Source organism: Bos grunniens, chromosome 20 (genome assembly GCF_055505025.1).
Source record: "Bos grunniens cultivar Pamir isolate PY7600 chromosome 20, Bosgru_T2T1.0, whole genome shotgun sequence".
NCBI classification, from domain to species: domain Eukaryota; kingdom Metazoa; phylum Chordata; class Mammalia; order Artiodactyla; family Bovidae; genus Bos; species Bos grunniens.
This window is the reverse complement of record NC_141184.1, coordinates 35,723,427-35,735,820: the sequence shown is the minus strand read 5'-3', so window position 1 is coordinate 35,735,820 and position 12,394 is coordinate 35,723,427. Positions and strand designations below refer to the sequence as shown.

At 40.2% G+C, this 12,394-nt stretch overlaps 1 protein-coding gene across 2 annotated transcripts in view; it reads right to left on the bottom strand.

Annotated features, from left to right (window-relative positions):
• Window positions 1-12,394, bottom strand: part of EGFLAM (EGF like, fibronectin type III and laminin G domains) — a 394,377-nt gene that overhangs the window by 162,223 nt on the left and 219,760 nt on the right. The gene's annotated exons all lie outside the window — the stretch shown is intronic.

The window sequence follows — 12,394 nt, the reverse complement described above, 5'->3', positions numbered from 1 at the left end:
TGTGGCTTTGGACTGAACGGCACTGGATCCTGACTGAAATCATTGGACAAATGTTGTCTTTGGACACTCATGGAGCATGCATCCCACTGCAGGCTGTCTCCTCCTTGGCTGCTTCTCTCTACCTGACACCAGGGGCAGGAAATGGGGGCAGTTACCCAGATATAGCTCTGATGATTTGAGGCTTTCAGCACCCAGAAGTTATTGGAACATCTCCCAGTGCTGGTATTTGGAAAGTGAACCCAGGAACAATACGTGTAGCCCTTCAGGACTAATCACACTTACTAATGAATGAATCTCGCTTTTTTTTTTCCTGCCTGAGAACCTAGACTTTAAACATCAGGTAATTCCCAAAAAGTCAGGACAGATTCAAGGAGTCAAGCAAATTTGGGTTAGAACAGAAATCTTTCTTAAAAGGTTTCCTCCCATTTCTGATGTGATTTGTGGTTCATAAATGCTAGTCTGAAGAAACAGTCCAAAATCCAGTGGGCAAAATCAAAAGGAATAAAATACCCAATGAATGCTTTAATGCTAAAACAAAATTGTGTAATCTGAAGTTCATTGCCAAGATATTTTTTAAATCCTTGGAATTTCTGTTTCTGAATAAGTAAATAATAATGATAAATGTCTTTATCAGGTAAAAGGATGACCCTTTAGTAAAAAAATAAGATCCATAGGCCCTACTAACTTAAGCTATAACATTATCTTCTCATTTTTAGAAACTTTGTATTTATTTATTAAATTTCAGACTTAACAAAAAATTTGTAAAAATAGTACAGAGAGTTCCTATATGCTCTTCACCAAGCTTCCCCTAATGTCATCATCTTACATAATCATAGCACAATGATAATATCCAGGAAATTAGTTGGTTTAAACATTTCTAACTAGAGTCCTTATTCAAATTTTGCCCATATTTCCACTGATGCCCTTTTCCATTTTAGAATCCAGTCTAGGATCCTATCTTGCATTAAATTGTCATGCTCCTTAAACCCCTCCAATCTGCAACATTTTCTAAATCCTTCCTTGTCTTTCATGACTCTGATACATTTGAAGAGTACTGGTCACTTATTTTGTAGAATATCCCTCAGTTCGGTTTTATGAAATTTCTTCATGGTTCGATTGAGGTCATATATTTTGGGCAAGAACCATACAGAAGTGACGCCCTTCTTAATTCATCATATCAAAGGTTACAGAACGTCAATACGTCTTATTACTGGTGATGTTAAACTGGGTCATTTGGATACAGTGCTGTCTACCAAGTTTTTCCATTGTAAAGTTTCTATTTTTCCCTTTGGAATTAATAAGTATCTTTGGGTGGGGAGATATTTTTATTCGGCTTCTCTTCAAACTTTGGAAATGTTCACTGATGGATCCTGCCTGCATTCATTATTATTGTAGCATTTGACTAATAGTGATTTTTTATTTCTCTCATTCCTTTGACATTTATTACTTGGAATTCTTTTGTAAAGAAGATGCCACTCTCTTTAAATAAGAGGCAGCTGAGTATATTGTGAGGCCACTAAATCTAGCTGAAATGGACTTCAGAGTTAAACTGACCTCTGTTGGAATTCAAATGATTCAATTTACTAGAGTCATATCTGTAAGTTGATTCTATTATCATCATCATCAAAATTTAATAATTGCTTCCTGTAGAACAATTCTTTAGCTTCACTTAGAATAGTTAAAGCAGTAAGAATCAAGAGATTTTTTATCTTTCTGCCTGGGTCTCTCCTATAAAGGGACTGGGTGGAAACCACTCTTTTTTTTTAACTTGATGCTATCAATACCCTACAGACACTATTTTCTCATCTACACATCATTTCTAATGAATTTCCTGACCATGAGTGTTGGGTGTAACCAGATGTAGATGTGTGAACTTCCCAAAGTGTCTTAACAATGATTCTCGGGCTTGTTTCTGATTGTATATTGCAGTTTCAACAGCACAAACCCTAAACACATAACAAGTATTCCTCTACATTTCAGAGCTGCTACTTGTAACACCTATAATGTGATATTTGCCTTCACAAAGTAGATAGCATAAAACTATGGTCTTTCAATCCACAGTCAGTTGAGAAACAGGGTTAGCTTAGCAATGGAATATATTCTGCCTTACTTAAGCATTTTTCCTACTCGAAGTATGGGAGGTAGTTCATACTAGTTGTCTGATGACCATCATCGTAATCTTATTTATCATTTGGGTGCATTCTGGGTATGTAGAAAGGTTTACAATTATATCTGGAGAAGGAAATGGCCATCTACTCCGGTATTCTTCCAGGAAAATCCCATGGACATGGAAAATCCCATGGAGGAGCCTGGCAGGTTAAGGTCCATGGGGTCGCAAAGAATCAGACATGACTTAGCAACTGAACAGCAACAATAATATAGTTATAAATTTCAAGTCAGGATTCTCCTCTCAGTTTCAGCCTAATTTTTTAAAATATCAATTAAATTCTTATTTGCAATTGATTCTTTTCTAACCTTTTCCGTGTGGTAAAATATTGGAACTCTCCTAACACACCCCTAGTCATCCCCTTTAGACAGTTTGTCCATCTATACCTTCTTCATCATATATATTTTTAAACTTTTGAAGTATATTATGGTAAAACACCCACTCATTCAAAGATCAAGCATGGTCCTTCTCTGTCTTGATTACTAGCACAAACACGCTTTCCTTTTCAAATCCAAACTCATAAAAAGTTCATCACAGAGCCCAGATTACTACAGCATTCCATGGATTTTGTTTTGTAATCAACTGTCCAGGCACTTTGGTTACTGGTTAGTGGAATCTACCTGTGGGTCTTAGTCATGGCATGTTGCCATCAGTGTGAGCTTTATTACAAGCAATTCATGATTAATCATACCAAAGGACCAAAGTTTAAGAGTGATTTGCTTTTTTAAAAATAAGTCAAGGTAGATACACTTTCTTGAAAGGGAGCGGAATAGAAGAATCATAGCTAGCCCCGAGACAAATCTGTAAAACCTTCAGCCTTTCTTATCTCTCTTAATAATGGAAATGGTTCTGTGTGGGAGACTCATTCTCTATGTGTCGTTTCAGGATGGCCCTTGTAGAGGTGCATTAGAGCTTCTATGTTTATATTGTAGAGTCTCATCACACATATGTATTTTATTTATAGGAATTTAACATACGTACTTGGCAATCAGACTATTAGATTACTGATAGAAAATAGTCAACCTCCCCATACTCCAACATGGAAAGAGTACTATGTCCCCACCCCTTTGACACTGGGTATGGCCATGTGCCTTGCTTTGGCTTCAGGGTAAGTGGAGTGTATCTGTTGACCTGCTCCTTGTCTTTAAGCTTAGCAGTATTACTTCAACAGCAGACACAGTATTATAAGAGGTCTGATATGGTCTGTGCACTTGGCTTGCCCCTTGTGCCTCTGTTATCGTCATGACAGCCCCTTCAACCAGAAAAGACATAAGACAAATGTGGGGCTGACCTGAGTCTAAAATGTTATGAGTCAAGCCCAGAAAAACCTGTACCTTGAAACAGCACTGCCAGACAGGGTCTAGCCCCAGCCAAGCTGCAGGGACATGAGTGAGGATAAATAATAGCTCTTATAAATCATTGAGTTTTGGAGTGGTTTGCTATCTAGTAACATTATAGCTGACAGATGGAGTAATAAGGAAAATGAAAGAAACATCAATATGAAGGGTTCCTAATGAGTGTGCACCTGGAGTGAGCCTGAGACCAGGGTCTGGAATCTACTGTTCCTTAATAGATATCCATTTCCACATGTATCTCCCAGTGTGCATATCAACCCCACAGAATGCTTACCGAGAAATATTAATACCTTCCTACAAATGGCTCCCTAAATGGGAGTCACATGTGTAGACATCAAAGCTTATACACTATACTTTATGAAGAAGAATAATAAAGACTTGCAAGGATAATGTTGGTTTCTTGGGTAATTTGGTAAGATGCACTGACATTAGGCAATAACCCCATAAAACCTATAACTCCACCATTTATATCTTGAGGAACCATGCATGAAGTCCCCAAAGGTGTCTTTGGGGTTGATAAGGAAAAACATGCTTTTGGTGTGGGTAACTGTTCACAATTAAAGTGTTTCAGAAATAGAAGACGAACTTAAAGGGGGAATTCTTGGCAGCCAAGTCTCCAAGCAGTGCCTGTACAATTACAGCGCTAATCATTTAAATAACACATTTAAAATTTACAGCACGTATGTGACTAAATTTAATCCTTGCTGTCATTCTGGAGGCAGTAAGTACTGTTCTCATTTATTTTGCAAACAAGGAAACAGAAGTTCAGAGAGTTTGAAGGTCTTATCTAAAGTCGCACAGCTAAGACTGGATTCAAACCCAGGTCTTCTGCCTTCAAATCCCATGTTCTTCCCACCAAACCACTTATGAGAACAACTGCAACCCAGCCCAGATTGGAAAGCAAAGGGTCTTCATACTTTGAAACACTAGACAAGTTAAAAGGTCAAAAATAAAAAACCTTATTAGACTAGAAGTTCTGGTCGACCGCAGTACAAACTCCTCTTGAGTGGAAATGAAAAGCATATGGAGTCAGAGGCTTAAAGGCAGAAATAAAAGCTACAACCTAAAAACAAACAGAACACAGGAAAGGAGCTTTCCAACAGAGCAGTTTTTCACAAGGGCAAATCTCTGTTGTATGTTCCATAGAATAGACAGAGAGCAGGAATGGATTTATTTTTAACAATTGTTAATGGTTCTTCATAGAAATATCAACTATCTCACCAAGTATGATAATAATAAATGTTTATATAACTTGCTATAAAATTATGCCCTTTCCCTCCAACACTGGCCCAAAATTTGACTCCTCCAAATGTTCTTCTTGATTAATCACTGCTCACCCTCCCAGCCCTGGCCAACCTGCTTACACATGTATATACAAAATTTTCCTAATATCAACACATGCCTTTGCAAAGTGGACTGAAATTGTCTATACATGTACATGTGAGCACGGTCCTCTCCGTATGTCTGGAATCTTTATGTAGCTTTGACATAGGAATAATAATTAACTCAATGACTGTGGGTACTTGGTTACTGTTGAACAGCAAAATGAGGGGACATGAGTGGTTTATAAATGGGATGGACTGCAGAATCTGAGAGATAAAAGCAAACTATGAGGTTGCCTGCTCCTGCGGGAGATTCACAACTAAGAAGCTGAATTTTTCAAGGTTTTTCTGGTAGACTTTTTGTTTAAGCCATGGAGACAGTCACATGAAACATGACAAACCCACTCTTCAAACAAACTCTTTGCCCTGTAAGAACAAAGGGGCAGTCAATGAAATCGAAAGGCAACTCGTTTAAAACAGATAGAAAATGCTGCCTTTTTTTTTCAGTCCGCTACATAATTAAAAATTTGCTGTGCAGGAAATTGTTAAAGCAGTTATTAGCTATAGTATTTTAGAAAAGAATTTGACTAAGAATATAAGCTTGTGGGGGGAAAAGAGGAGATAGATTCATTCTTTGTTTAGAATGAATTACTACTACCTGTGGCCAAAGTGCCTCTTTGGGCTCAGCATTTCAAAACTGAAGAGCAATACTCCCAAGGAGCAGTCTAGATGCCACGTGAAAAGACCTCGACACAAGGTTTTCTCACTTGGAGGATGCCAGGGCCACCTCTCCTGCTGTTATTTCTCATCATGGAGCTCCGGTGTACCATGGAAACCTCAAAGGTGATCCTCAGGAACATGAGAGTATCTCTCTGGAAGTGAGAGAGGGTCAGTTGGAATTCCCTTCTTCAGCCGGCACCACTAAAGTGCAAATGAAAATGCTTAAAGAGTGGCTTCCTCTTTCCAGTTCTGAACACACAAAGCTGAAGATTTTGTGGCCTCCTGTCTATTAGCAACCCTTGGTATACGGTTTATGGAGATAAGATGTGTCCCCAGAAGGTTAATCACACTCTCCTGGTCATGTCCCCTGAATGAGGCAAACCATCTTCATTCCACTGCCATTTAGAATGGCAATAATGACAGACATTCAAAATTCATACTTTTTAAACTGTTGTGTTGGAGAAGACTCTTGAAAGACCCTTGGACTGCAAAGAGATCAAACCAGTCAATCCCAAAGGAAATCAGTCCTGAATATTCATTGCAAGGACTGATGCTGAAGCTGAAGCTCCAATCCTTTGGCCACCTGATGCCAAGAGGCGACTCATTAGAAAAGACCCTGATGCTAGGAAAGATTGAAGGCAGGAGGAGAAGGGGACGACAGAGGATGAGCCTGTTGGATAACATCACTGACTCAGTGGACCCGAGTTTGAGCAAGCTCCGGGAGTTGGTGAAGGACAGGGAAGCCTGGCGTGCTACAGTCCATGAGTAGCATGAGTCCATGTGCGAGTCTCTGACTCTCACAAAGAGTCAGATATGGCTGAGTGACTGAACAACAAGGACAAGTATGCATTCCCCAGACATCACTTTGCCAACAAAGGCCCATCTAGTAAAAGCTATGGTTTTTCCAGGAGTCATGTATGGCTGTGACAGTTGGACCATAAAGAAACCTGAGCATCAAAGAACCAATGCTTTTGAATTGTCATGCTGGAGAAGACTCCTGACAGTCCCTTGGACTGCAAGATCAAACCATTCAATCCTAAAGGAAATCAACCATGAATATTCATTGGAAGGACTGATGCTGAAGCTGTAGCTCCAATACTTTGGCCACCAGATGAGAAGAGCTGACTCATTAGAAAAGACCTGATGCTGGGAAAGATCGACGTTATGAGGATAAAGGCATGACAGAGGATGAGACGGTTGGATGGCATCACCAATTCAAAGGACATGAACTTGATCAAATTCAAAGAGATAGTAAAAGACAGAGAAGCCTGGTGTGCTGCAGTCCAGGGGTTGCAAAGAGTCGGACGTGACTTAGCAACTGAAGGACAATGCACCCCCCAGATATGACAGCTAAAAGGAACCTGCTACAGGCTGCTGGAGACTACCCATCCTCATCGGTCAGCAACCTCTTCTGTCCCTCTCAGGAGCAGACACTGCAAGTGGCCAGATGCCAGAAGTCCACTAAGTAGAGAAGCTGATGGTGGTGCATTGAGCAGAAAAGTAGAAAACCACCTCCTCCTGAAACCCAGACTTCAGTGTGATGTTTGGCAAAGTTGGCCAACCTGGACTGAAAGTGAAAGGCATGTGTCTATGGAGGTGTGCGCATGTACCTTCATATCTACCTGCCTTACTCCACCAAGCATTTGAAGCAATGGAATAAAACAGGATTTATGCCCCAAAGGAACCTATAGTCTAATCCAGAGAAAGACCTGTCCATGCATCTCTGTCACACAAGACAGACCAAGAGAAGTGTTAAAAGAACATACTAAAAAAAAAAAAAAAAAAAGAACATACTGATCACGGCTGGGTTGAGAGGGGAAAGTAGATTTTTGGGTGATCAAAGAAAGCTTCATGAAGAAGGCGTTGTTTGAGCTGAGCAGAAAACACAGAATTTAAATAGGAGGCATGGAAAAGAGAAAACTCCCCGAGGAAAAAATGGTATGAACACAGGGAGAGAAAGAAAAAGGACAAGATGGCTTGGAGAGTGGTCAGTGATTCGTTTTGGCAATACCCAGATCCACCTCCAGTGTTAGTAAATAGTGGGAGGTCCTTGTGGAGAGTGGTGGACAAGAGTATTTGCTGCATTCCTTATGCAAGAAGCTTCACCTCTCTTTAGCATTAGCTGCCAATGCCCATATCCCCTTGGGGAATCAACACTTCCAGAAAGCTGACAGCCTGCTCACCTCTGCAGAAGGGCTGACAACATGTGCTTGGCTTGTGGGTAGGCCTGGGAAAAGTGCTGGGGAATTAACATATGAGAGCAGCCCTCAAGCAATGATTGGAGAAGGCAGTGGCACCCCACTCCAGTACTCTTGCCTGGAAAATCCCATGGACGGAGGAGCCTGGTGGGCTGCAGTCCACGGGGTCGCTAAGAGTCGGGCACGACTGAGCGACTTCACTTTCACTCTTCATTTTCATGCACTGGAGAAGGAAATGGCAACCCACTCCAGTGTTCTTGCCTGGAGAATCCCAGGGACGGGGGAGCCTGGTGGGCTGCCGTCTATGGGGTCACACAGAGTCGGACATGACTGAAGCGACTTAGCAGCTTAGCAGCAGCAATGATATGTAGGAGCTGGTGGAAAACTGGCCCAGTTCCTTGCCCTCGGTGTAGAGCCCTGTTGTACAGTCTCTCAGAGGGTCTGTGGCTTCCCCCGGTGGTAACCACTCGTTATCCATCATTGACACTCCTCTCTTGCTGTTATCACAACTCCCCTCCCTCACTGGGCTTCTGAGTATCCAAGTCTTTGCCACATGGTCTGATTTTGGAGAAGTTCAAGCTAGAACCTTCTTTACGTCTCAGTTTCTTCATCTGTCACACGAGGATAATAATGCCTGTTTTGAATAGTTGTTATATTATCTATAATCCATTATAGATAATATAATGGATTAAAGAATATAGCAGGGTGTCTGACATAATAAGGGCTTGAGAAATAGTGATTATTCCATACATCTTAGCGATCCATGAATTCTAGGCTGTCTGATAGAGTGGGAACTGTGAAAGGTTTTAAGTAACGGCATGTTTTGCAGAGATTCCAATGACCTTCATTGGAGGACCTGGTCTTCAGTGGAGAATTCTGGCCTTCACTATAGGATGGAACAGTGCAGCTCCCCAGTGTTCCCCAATATTCATTTCTCCACTTGCATTAGAGGACTCCACGTTTCTGCTATGTCACTAGTTCTGGCCAATGGCTATGACTGGAAGCCAGGGTGTTACTTCCGGGACAGAACATTTAACTATCAGAGTGAAATCATACTGCACCTCTTTCTCCTTTGAGAACTGACAAAATCCTGAAGAGTGGAGCTTGAGTCACTGAGTGAACATGCAATGGAAATCAAGCCCTGGAATCTGTGATGACCATGTAACAAACTACATGTAAATTTTGTTTTAAGCCATTGAGATTTTCTGATTATTTGTCACTGTAACATAACCTCACTCACCCTGACTAGTACAGATGGGAAAGATACAGAACAAACTGAAGGCAGATTAGTTAGGAGTCTACTGCAAGCCTCAAGTAAAAAGAGTCTGAAGTAGGATCTAGAAACTGGAAATGTGAAGGGAGGGAAATAAAAGAGCAACTTTCAAGGAAGAAGAATCAGTTAGTAGAGAAGAAAAAAGGACTTAAATATGACTCCAGAGACTCAAGCTTGGAAAACTGGAAGGAAGATGCCTTAAAAAGGCAAGTCTAGAGGAAGAGTGGAGAGGCTGATTCTGTACGAAATATGAGTTTAAAGAGGTTCTATTTCATACCATCTAAAGAAGCCTTCCTACACCTTCTCCCCACAGAGGCCAGGGGTTGGGGGTTAATAATGGGATGAATCACCAAGGGTTTCCCTAGAATTTCCCTCATAACAATGGGTAGTGATCATGACTCAATTATAGGACATAATGATGAGATGATTTGTACTTGGGTCTCTTGGCTTATAACCCAGTACCCTTCCTACCACTTAAAACTGCCCCAGTATTGAAGAAATAACACACATCTGGTCTACACAACCAGAGGAGGGATTGCTCAACAATATGGTTAATTTAGTACTGTCTAGACAATGGAATTATGTAACTTATAAGGAAAATAAAAGCAAATGTTTGTCATCATTTTCCTTCTTATAGTCTGAAAAATTAGCATTTAGATTGTCCGAAGCTTCATTCTGTAACAAAACTACTATTCCTCTCCAAGAATTAATAGGAGCCCTATATTTTCTCAACTTGTGGATCAGTCTCAGGAACTGAAAACTCCACTCTCAATCTTAAATGTGGACTCCTCAATCAGACTCTGGTTAAAGTCCAGTTGCAAAACGAGGGCTTTCTATTTGATCAGAAGATGAAAATAGTAAAATGCATAATAAATACTATTAAACTGGAGGTCCTTTCCTTCCCAGTAATGTTTTCTTCATTTTATCGTTTTCAAAATTACTTTCTTTCATAACCTCAGAAGCCTACAGCTATTTTATTAATTATATTAAAAGTGCCAGAAGATGTCAAGAAAATTAAGTAATATAATAAAACAGCCTTACCATACATTTAAGCCTTTTTATCTTTAACAGTTTCTTTTTAAATCTCTAGACCATCTAACCTGCACAGTGAATTCCGGTTTAAATAAAAATACATTAATAATGGTCTATATTAAGAAATTATACTGAAAAAGCAGTTCATAATGTACCTTTCAGCTTTATAATTAGTTCTGTAATCTGTAATCAGATGATTTAAATCTAACACAGTTAAATTACCAACTAAGTAATTTCTATTTCCAACAGGAATCACTATACCTTTGGAATTTTGCAGAGTGTCAATGAGTTTTAGAGAAATGTTTCTATTTCTCATTCACTTTATTCCCAACAGTTAGCACACTACCTGGCACATAGTTTTTGCTAAATAAACAACTGCTGAACAAATAAAGGAATATGTAATCACAAATAAGTGATTAGCAAATACAGGTTCATTCGTCATTGTTCCCGTCCACTCCCAATCAGGTTCATTTGTCATTGTTCCTGTCCACCCCCAATCAGGACATGAACGATGTTCACTTCTGTGTCTCAGTTCAGAGCACCAATGCAACTTCTTCTGATCAGTTGATGCACATTCCGACTGGATGGTTCCTTGCCTTACAGTTCATTACATAAATATGCCTGCCTTCAAAGAATGTGTGATAAAGAGCAAAGACACTTGATCTAAAGTCAGAAAATGTAGGGTTAGGTTCGGCCTTCCATGATTCTTTCTGTGCAAAGAGCTATGTAAAGAACATCACTGAAACTCCTGCAAACTAAGCTCTGAGCTAGGCACAACCTAGACATTACAAAATTTAACTCAGGAAACTCCAAAAGGTAAAAGATGAATCCAAATTTTACATATTAAAAAAAAAAAAACTGACCTTCAGAAAAATTAAGGAACTCGGCCTAAAGTCACAAATCTAACAGGCAGGATTGCACAATAGCTCTGACTCCAAAATCAATCACCAGTAGCAATGCTGATGATACAGACAAGAGTAACTATATCATCTGCAGTCTCCAATACTTCTATCATTGCCTGCATAGATACTTCTTGTTTGAAGACAACAAAAACCACTTATATGTTGGTGGAGTCCTTATTGTGCCTGATCTCTGTGGTAGGCTCTGGTCACGCCTGCTGTGTTCAGCCCCTTCTGGGTCTGTTTAGATCAGACATGACTGTCTGAGCATGTTCATATGTTGGTCATCATTTCATATGTGCCAAGTCACTACCCAGGAGTTATGTCTGCTCACAATTTTATAATCTGGGTAAAGCAGAGCAAGATGGTGCTGGTGGTAATTACACTCAGATATTCAGTCCAGCAATCTGGCTTTCTAATGCCAATTTTATAACCATAAAAGCCAAGTATGTTGGAGTTTCAGGGTCCATGGCTAAGGATTAAAGAGCCTTGGTCAAGTCCTACTCAGGGCCATGCCTAGCAGGACCTCCTATGGACTCGAAGTCTACCATGGCCAACAAATCCTCCTTGAGGAACTAGGGATTTGGGAAGTTGAGCTTGTCTTACACCTCCAGGCTGATACCTCATGATACACTTTACTGAGAACCTATCATTTGTGCTTATTGGAGTGAATTATAAGACATAAAGGATCTGACTGTCAGAGTACTCATTTGGGTCAAGTTTCAAACCCATTCTCTGCAGGACAACTTCAGCCCTGGAGAGGCAGAAGGACAAGGTTAGGAAGAAAGCCCAGCCTGCCATGCTCAAAGCCCAGTTTCGCCACTCAACTTTCTGCCTCTGTCTCTTCATCTGCAAAATGGCCATGGGATAAGACCTACATCTAAGGCATGTTAGGAATAAAAGTCTGTTATTTCTAAACACTTGAAATAATACTTGGCATGTAGTAAAGCTATACGTGTTTAAGTTTTTTTGATTCTGAAATAATTTACTAGTCACTGCATTTTTTTTTTTTTTTACAGAAGACACAGGTTCATGGCCGATTGGAAGGGTACTCAGCTCATTGATTAATTTCATTGATTTGAACTTCACCAAGGCCAAGTTAGCTGACAATTTCATCAGGGTTTGGCAGAAGCTTGTGTACAGTCTACTTTGAAGAAATTACCTATGCAAAATATGAGTATGAACAAGAGGGCAGGAACCTTGTTTTAACAAACCCAAACAAAACAACTTTTTAAAGTACTTTGAGCAAAAGAAAGTCCAACTTATTTCTTGTATTAACCAACATCCTCCATTCCCTCAAGGGTTCTGATATTGATGGCCACCAGTGCTCCTGGAAGGCTTGGGCTGGCAGGGCTCCACTCTCTTTATGGCCCTTGGGTACCCATTCCCCACACAGCTGAGTCGTGTGCTTATTTACCAAGAGTCAGC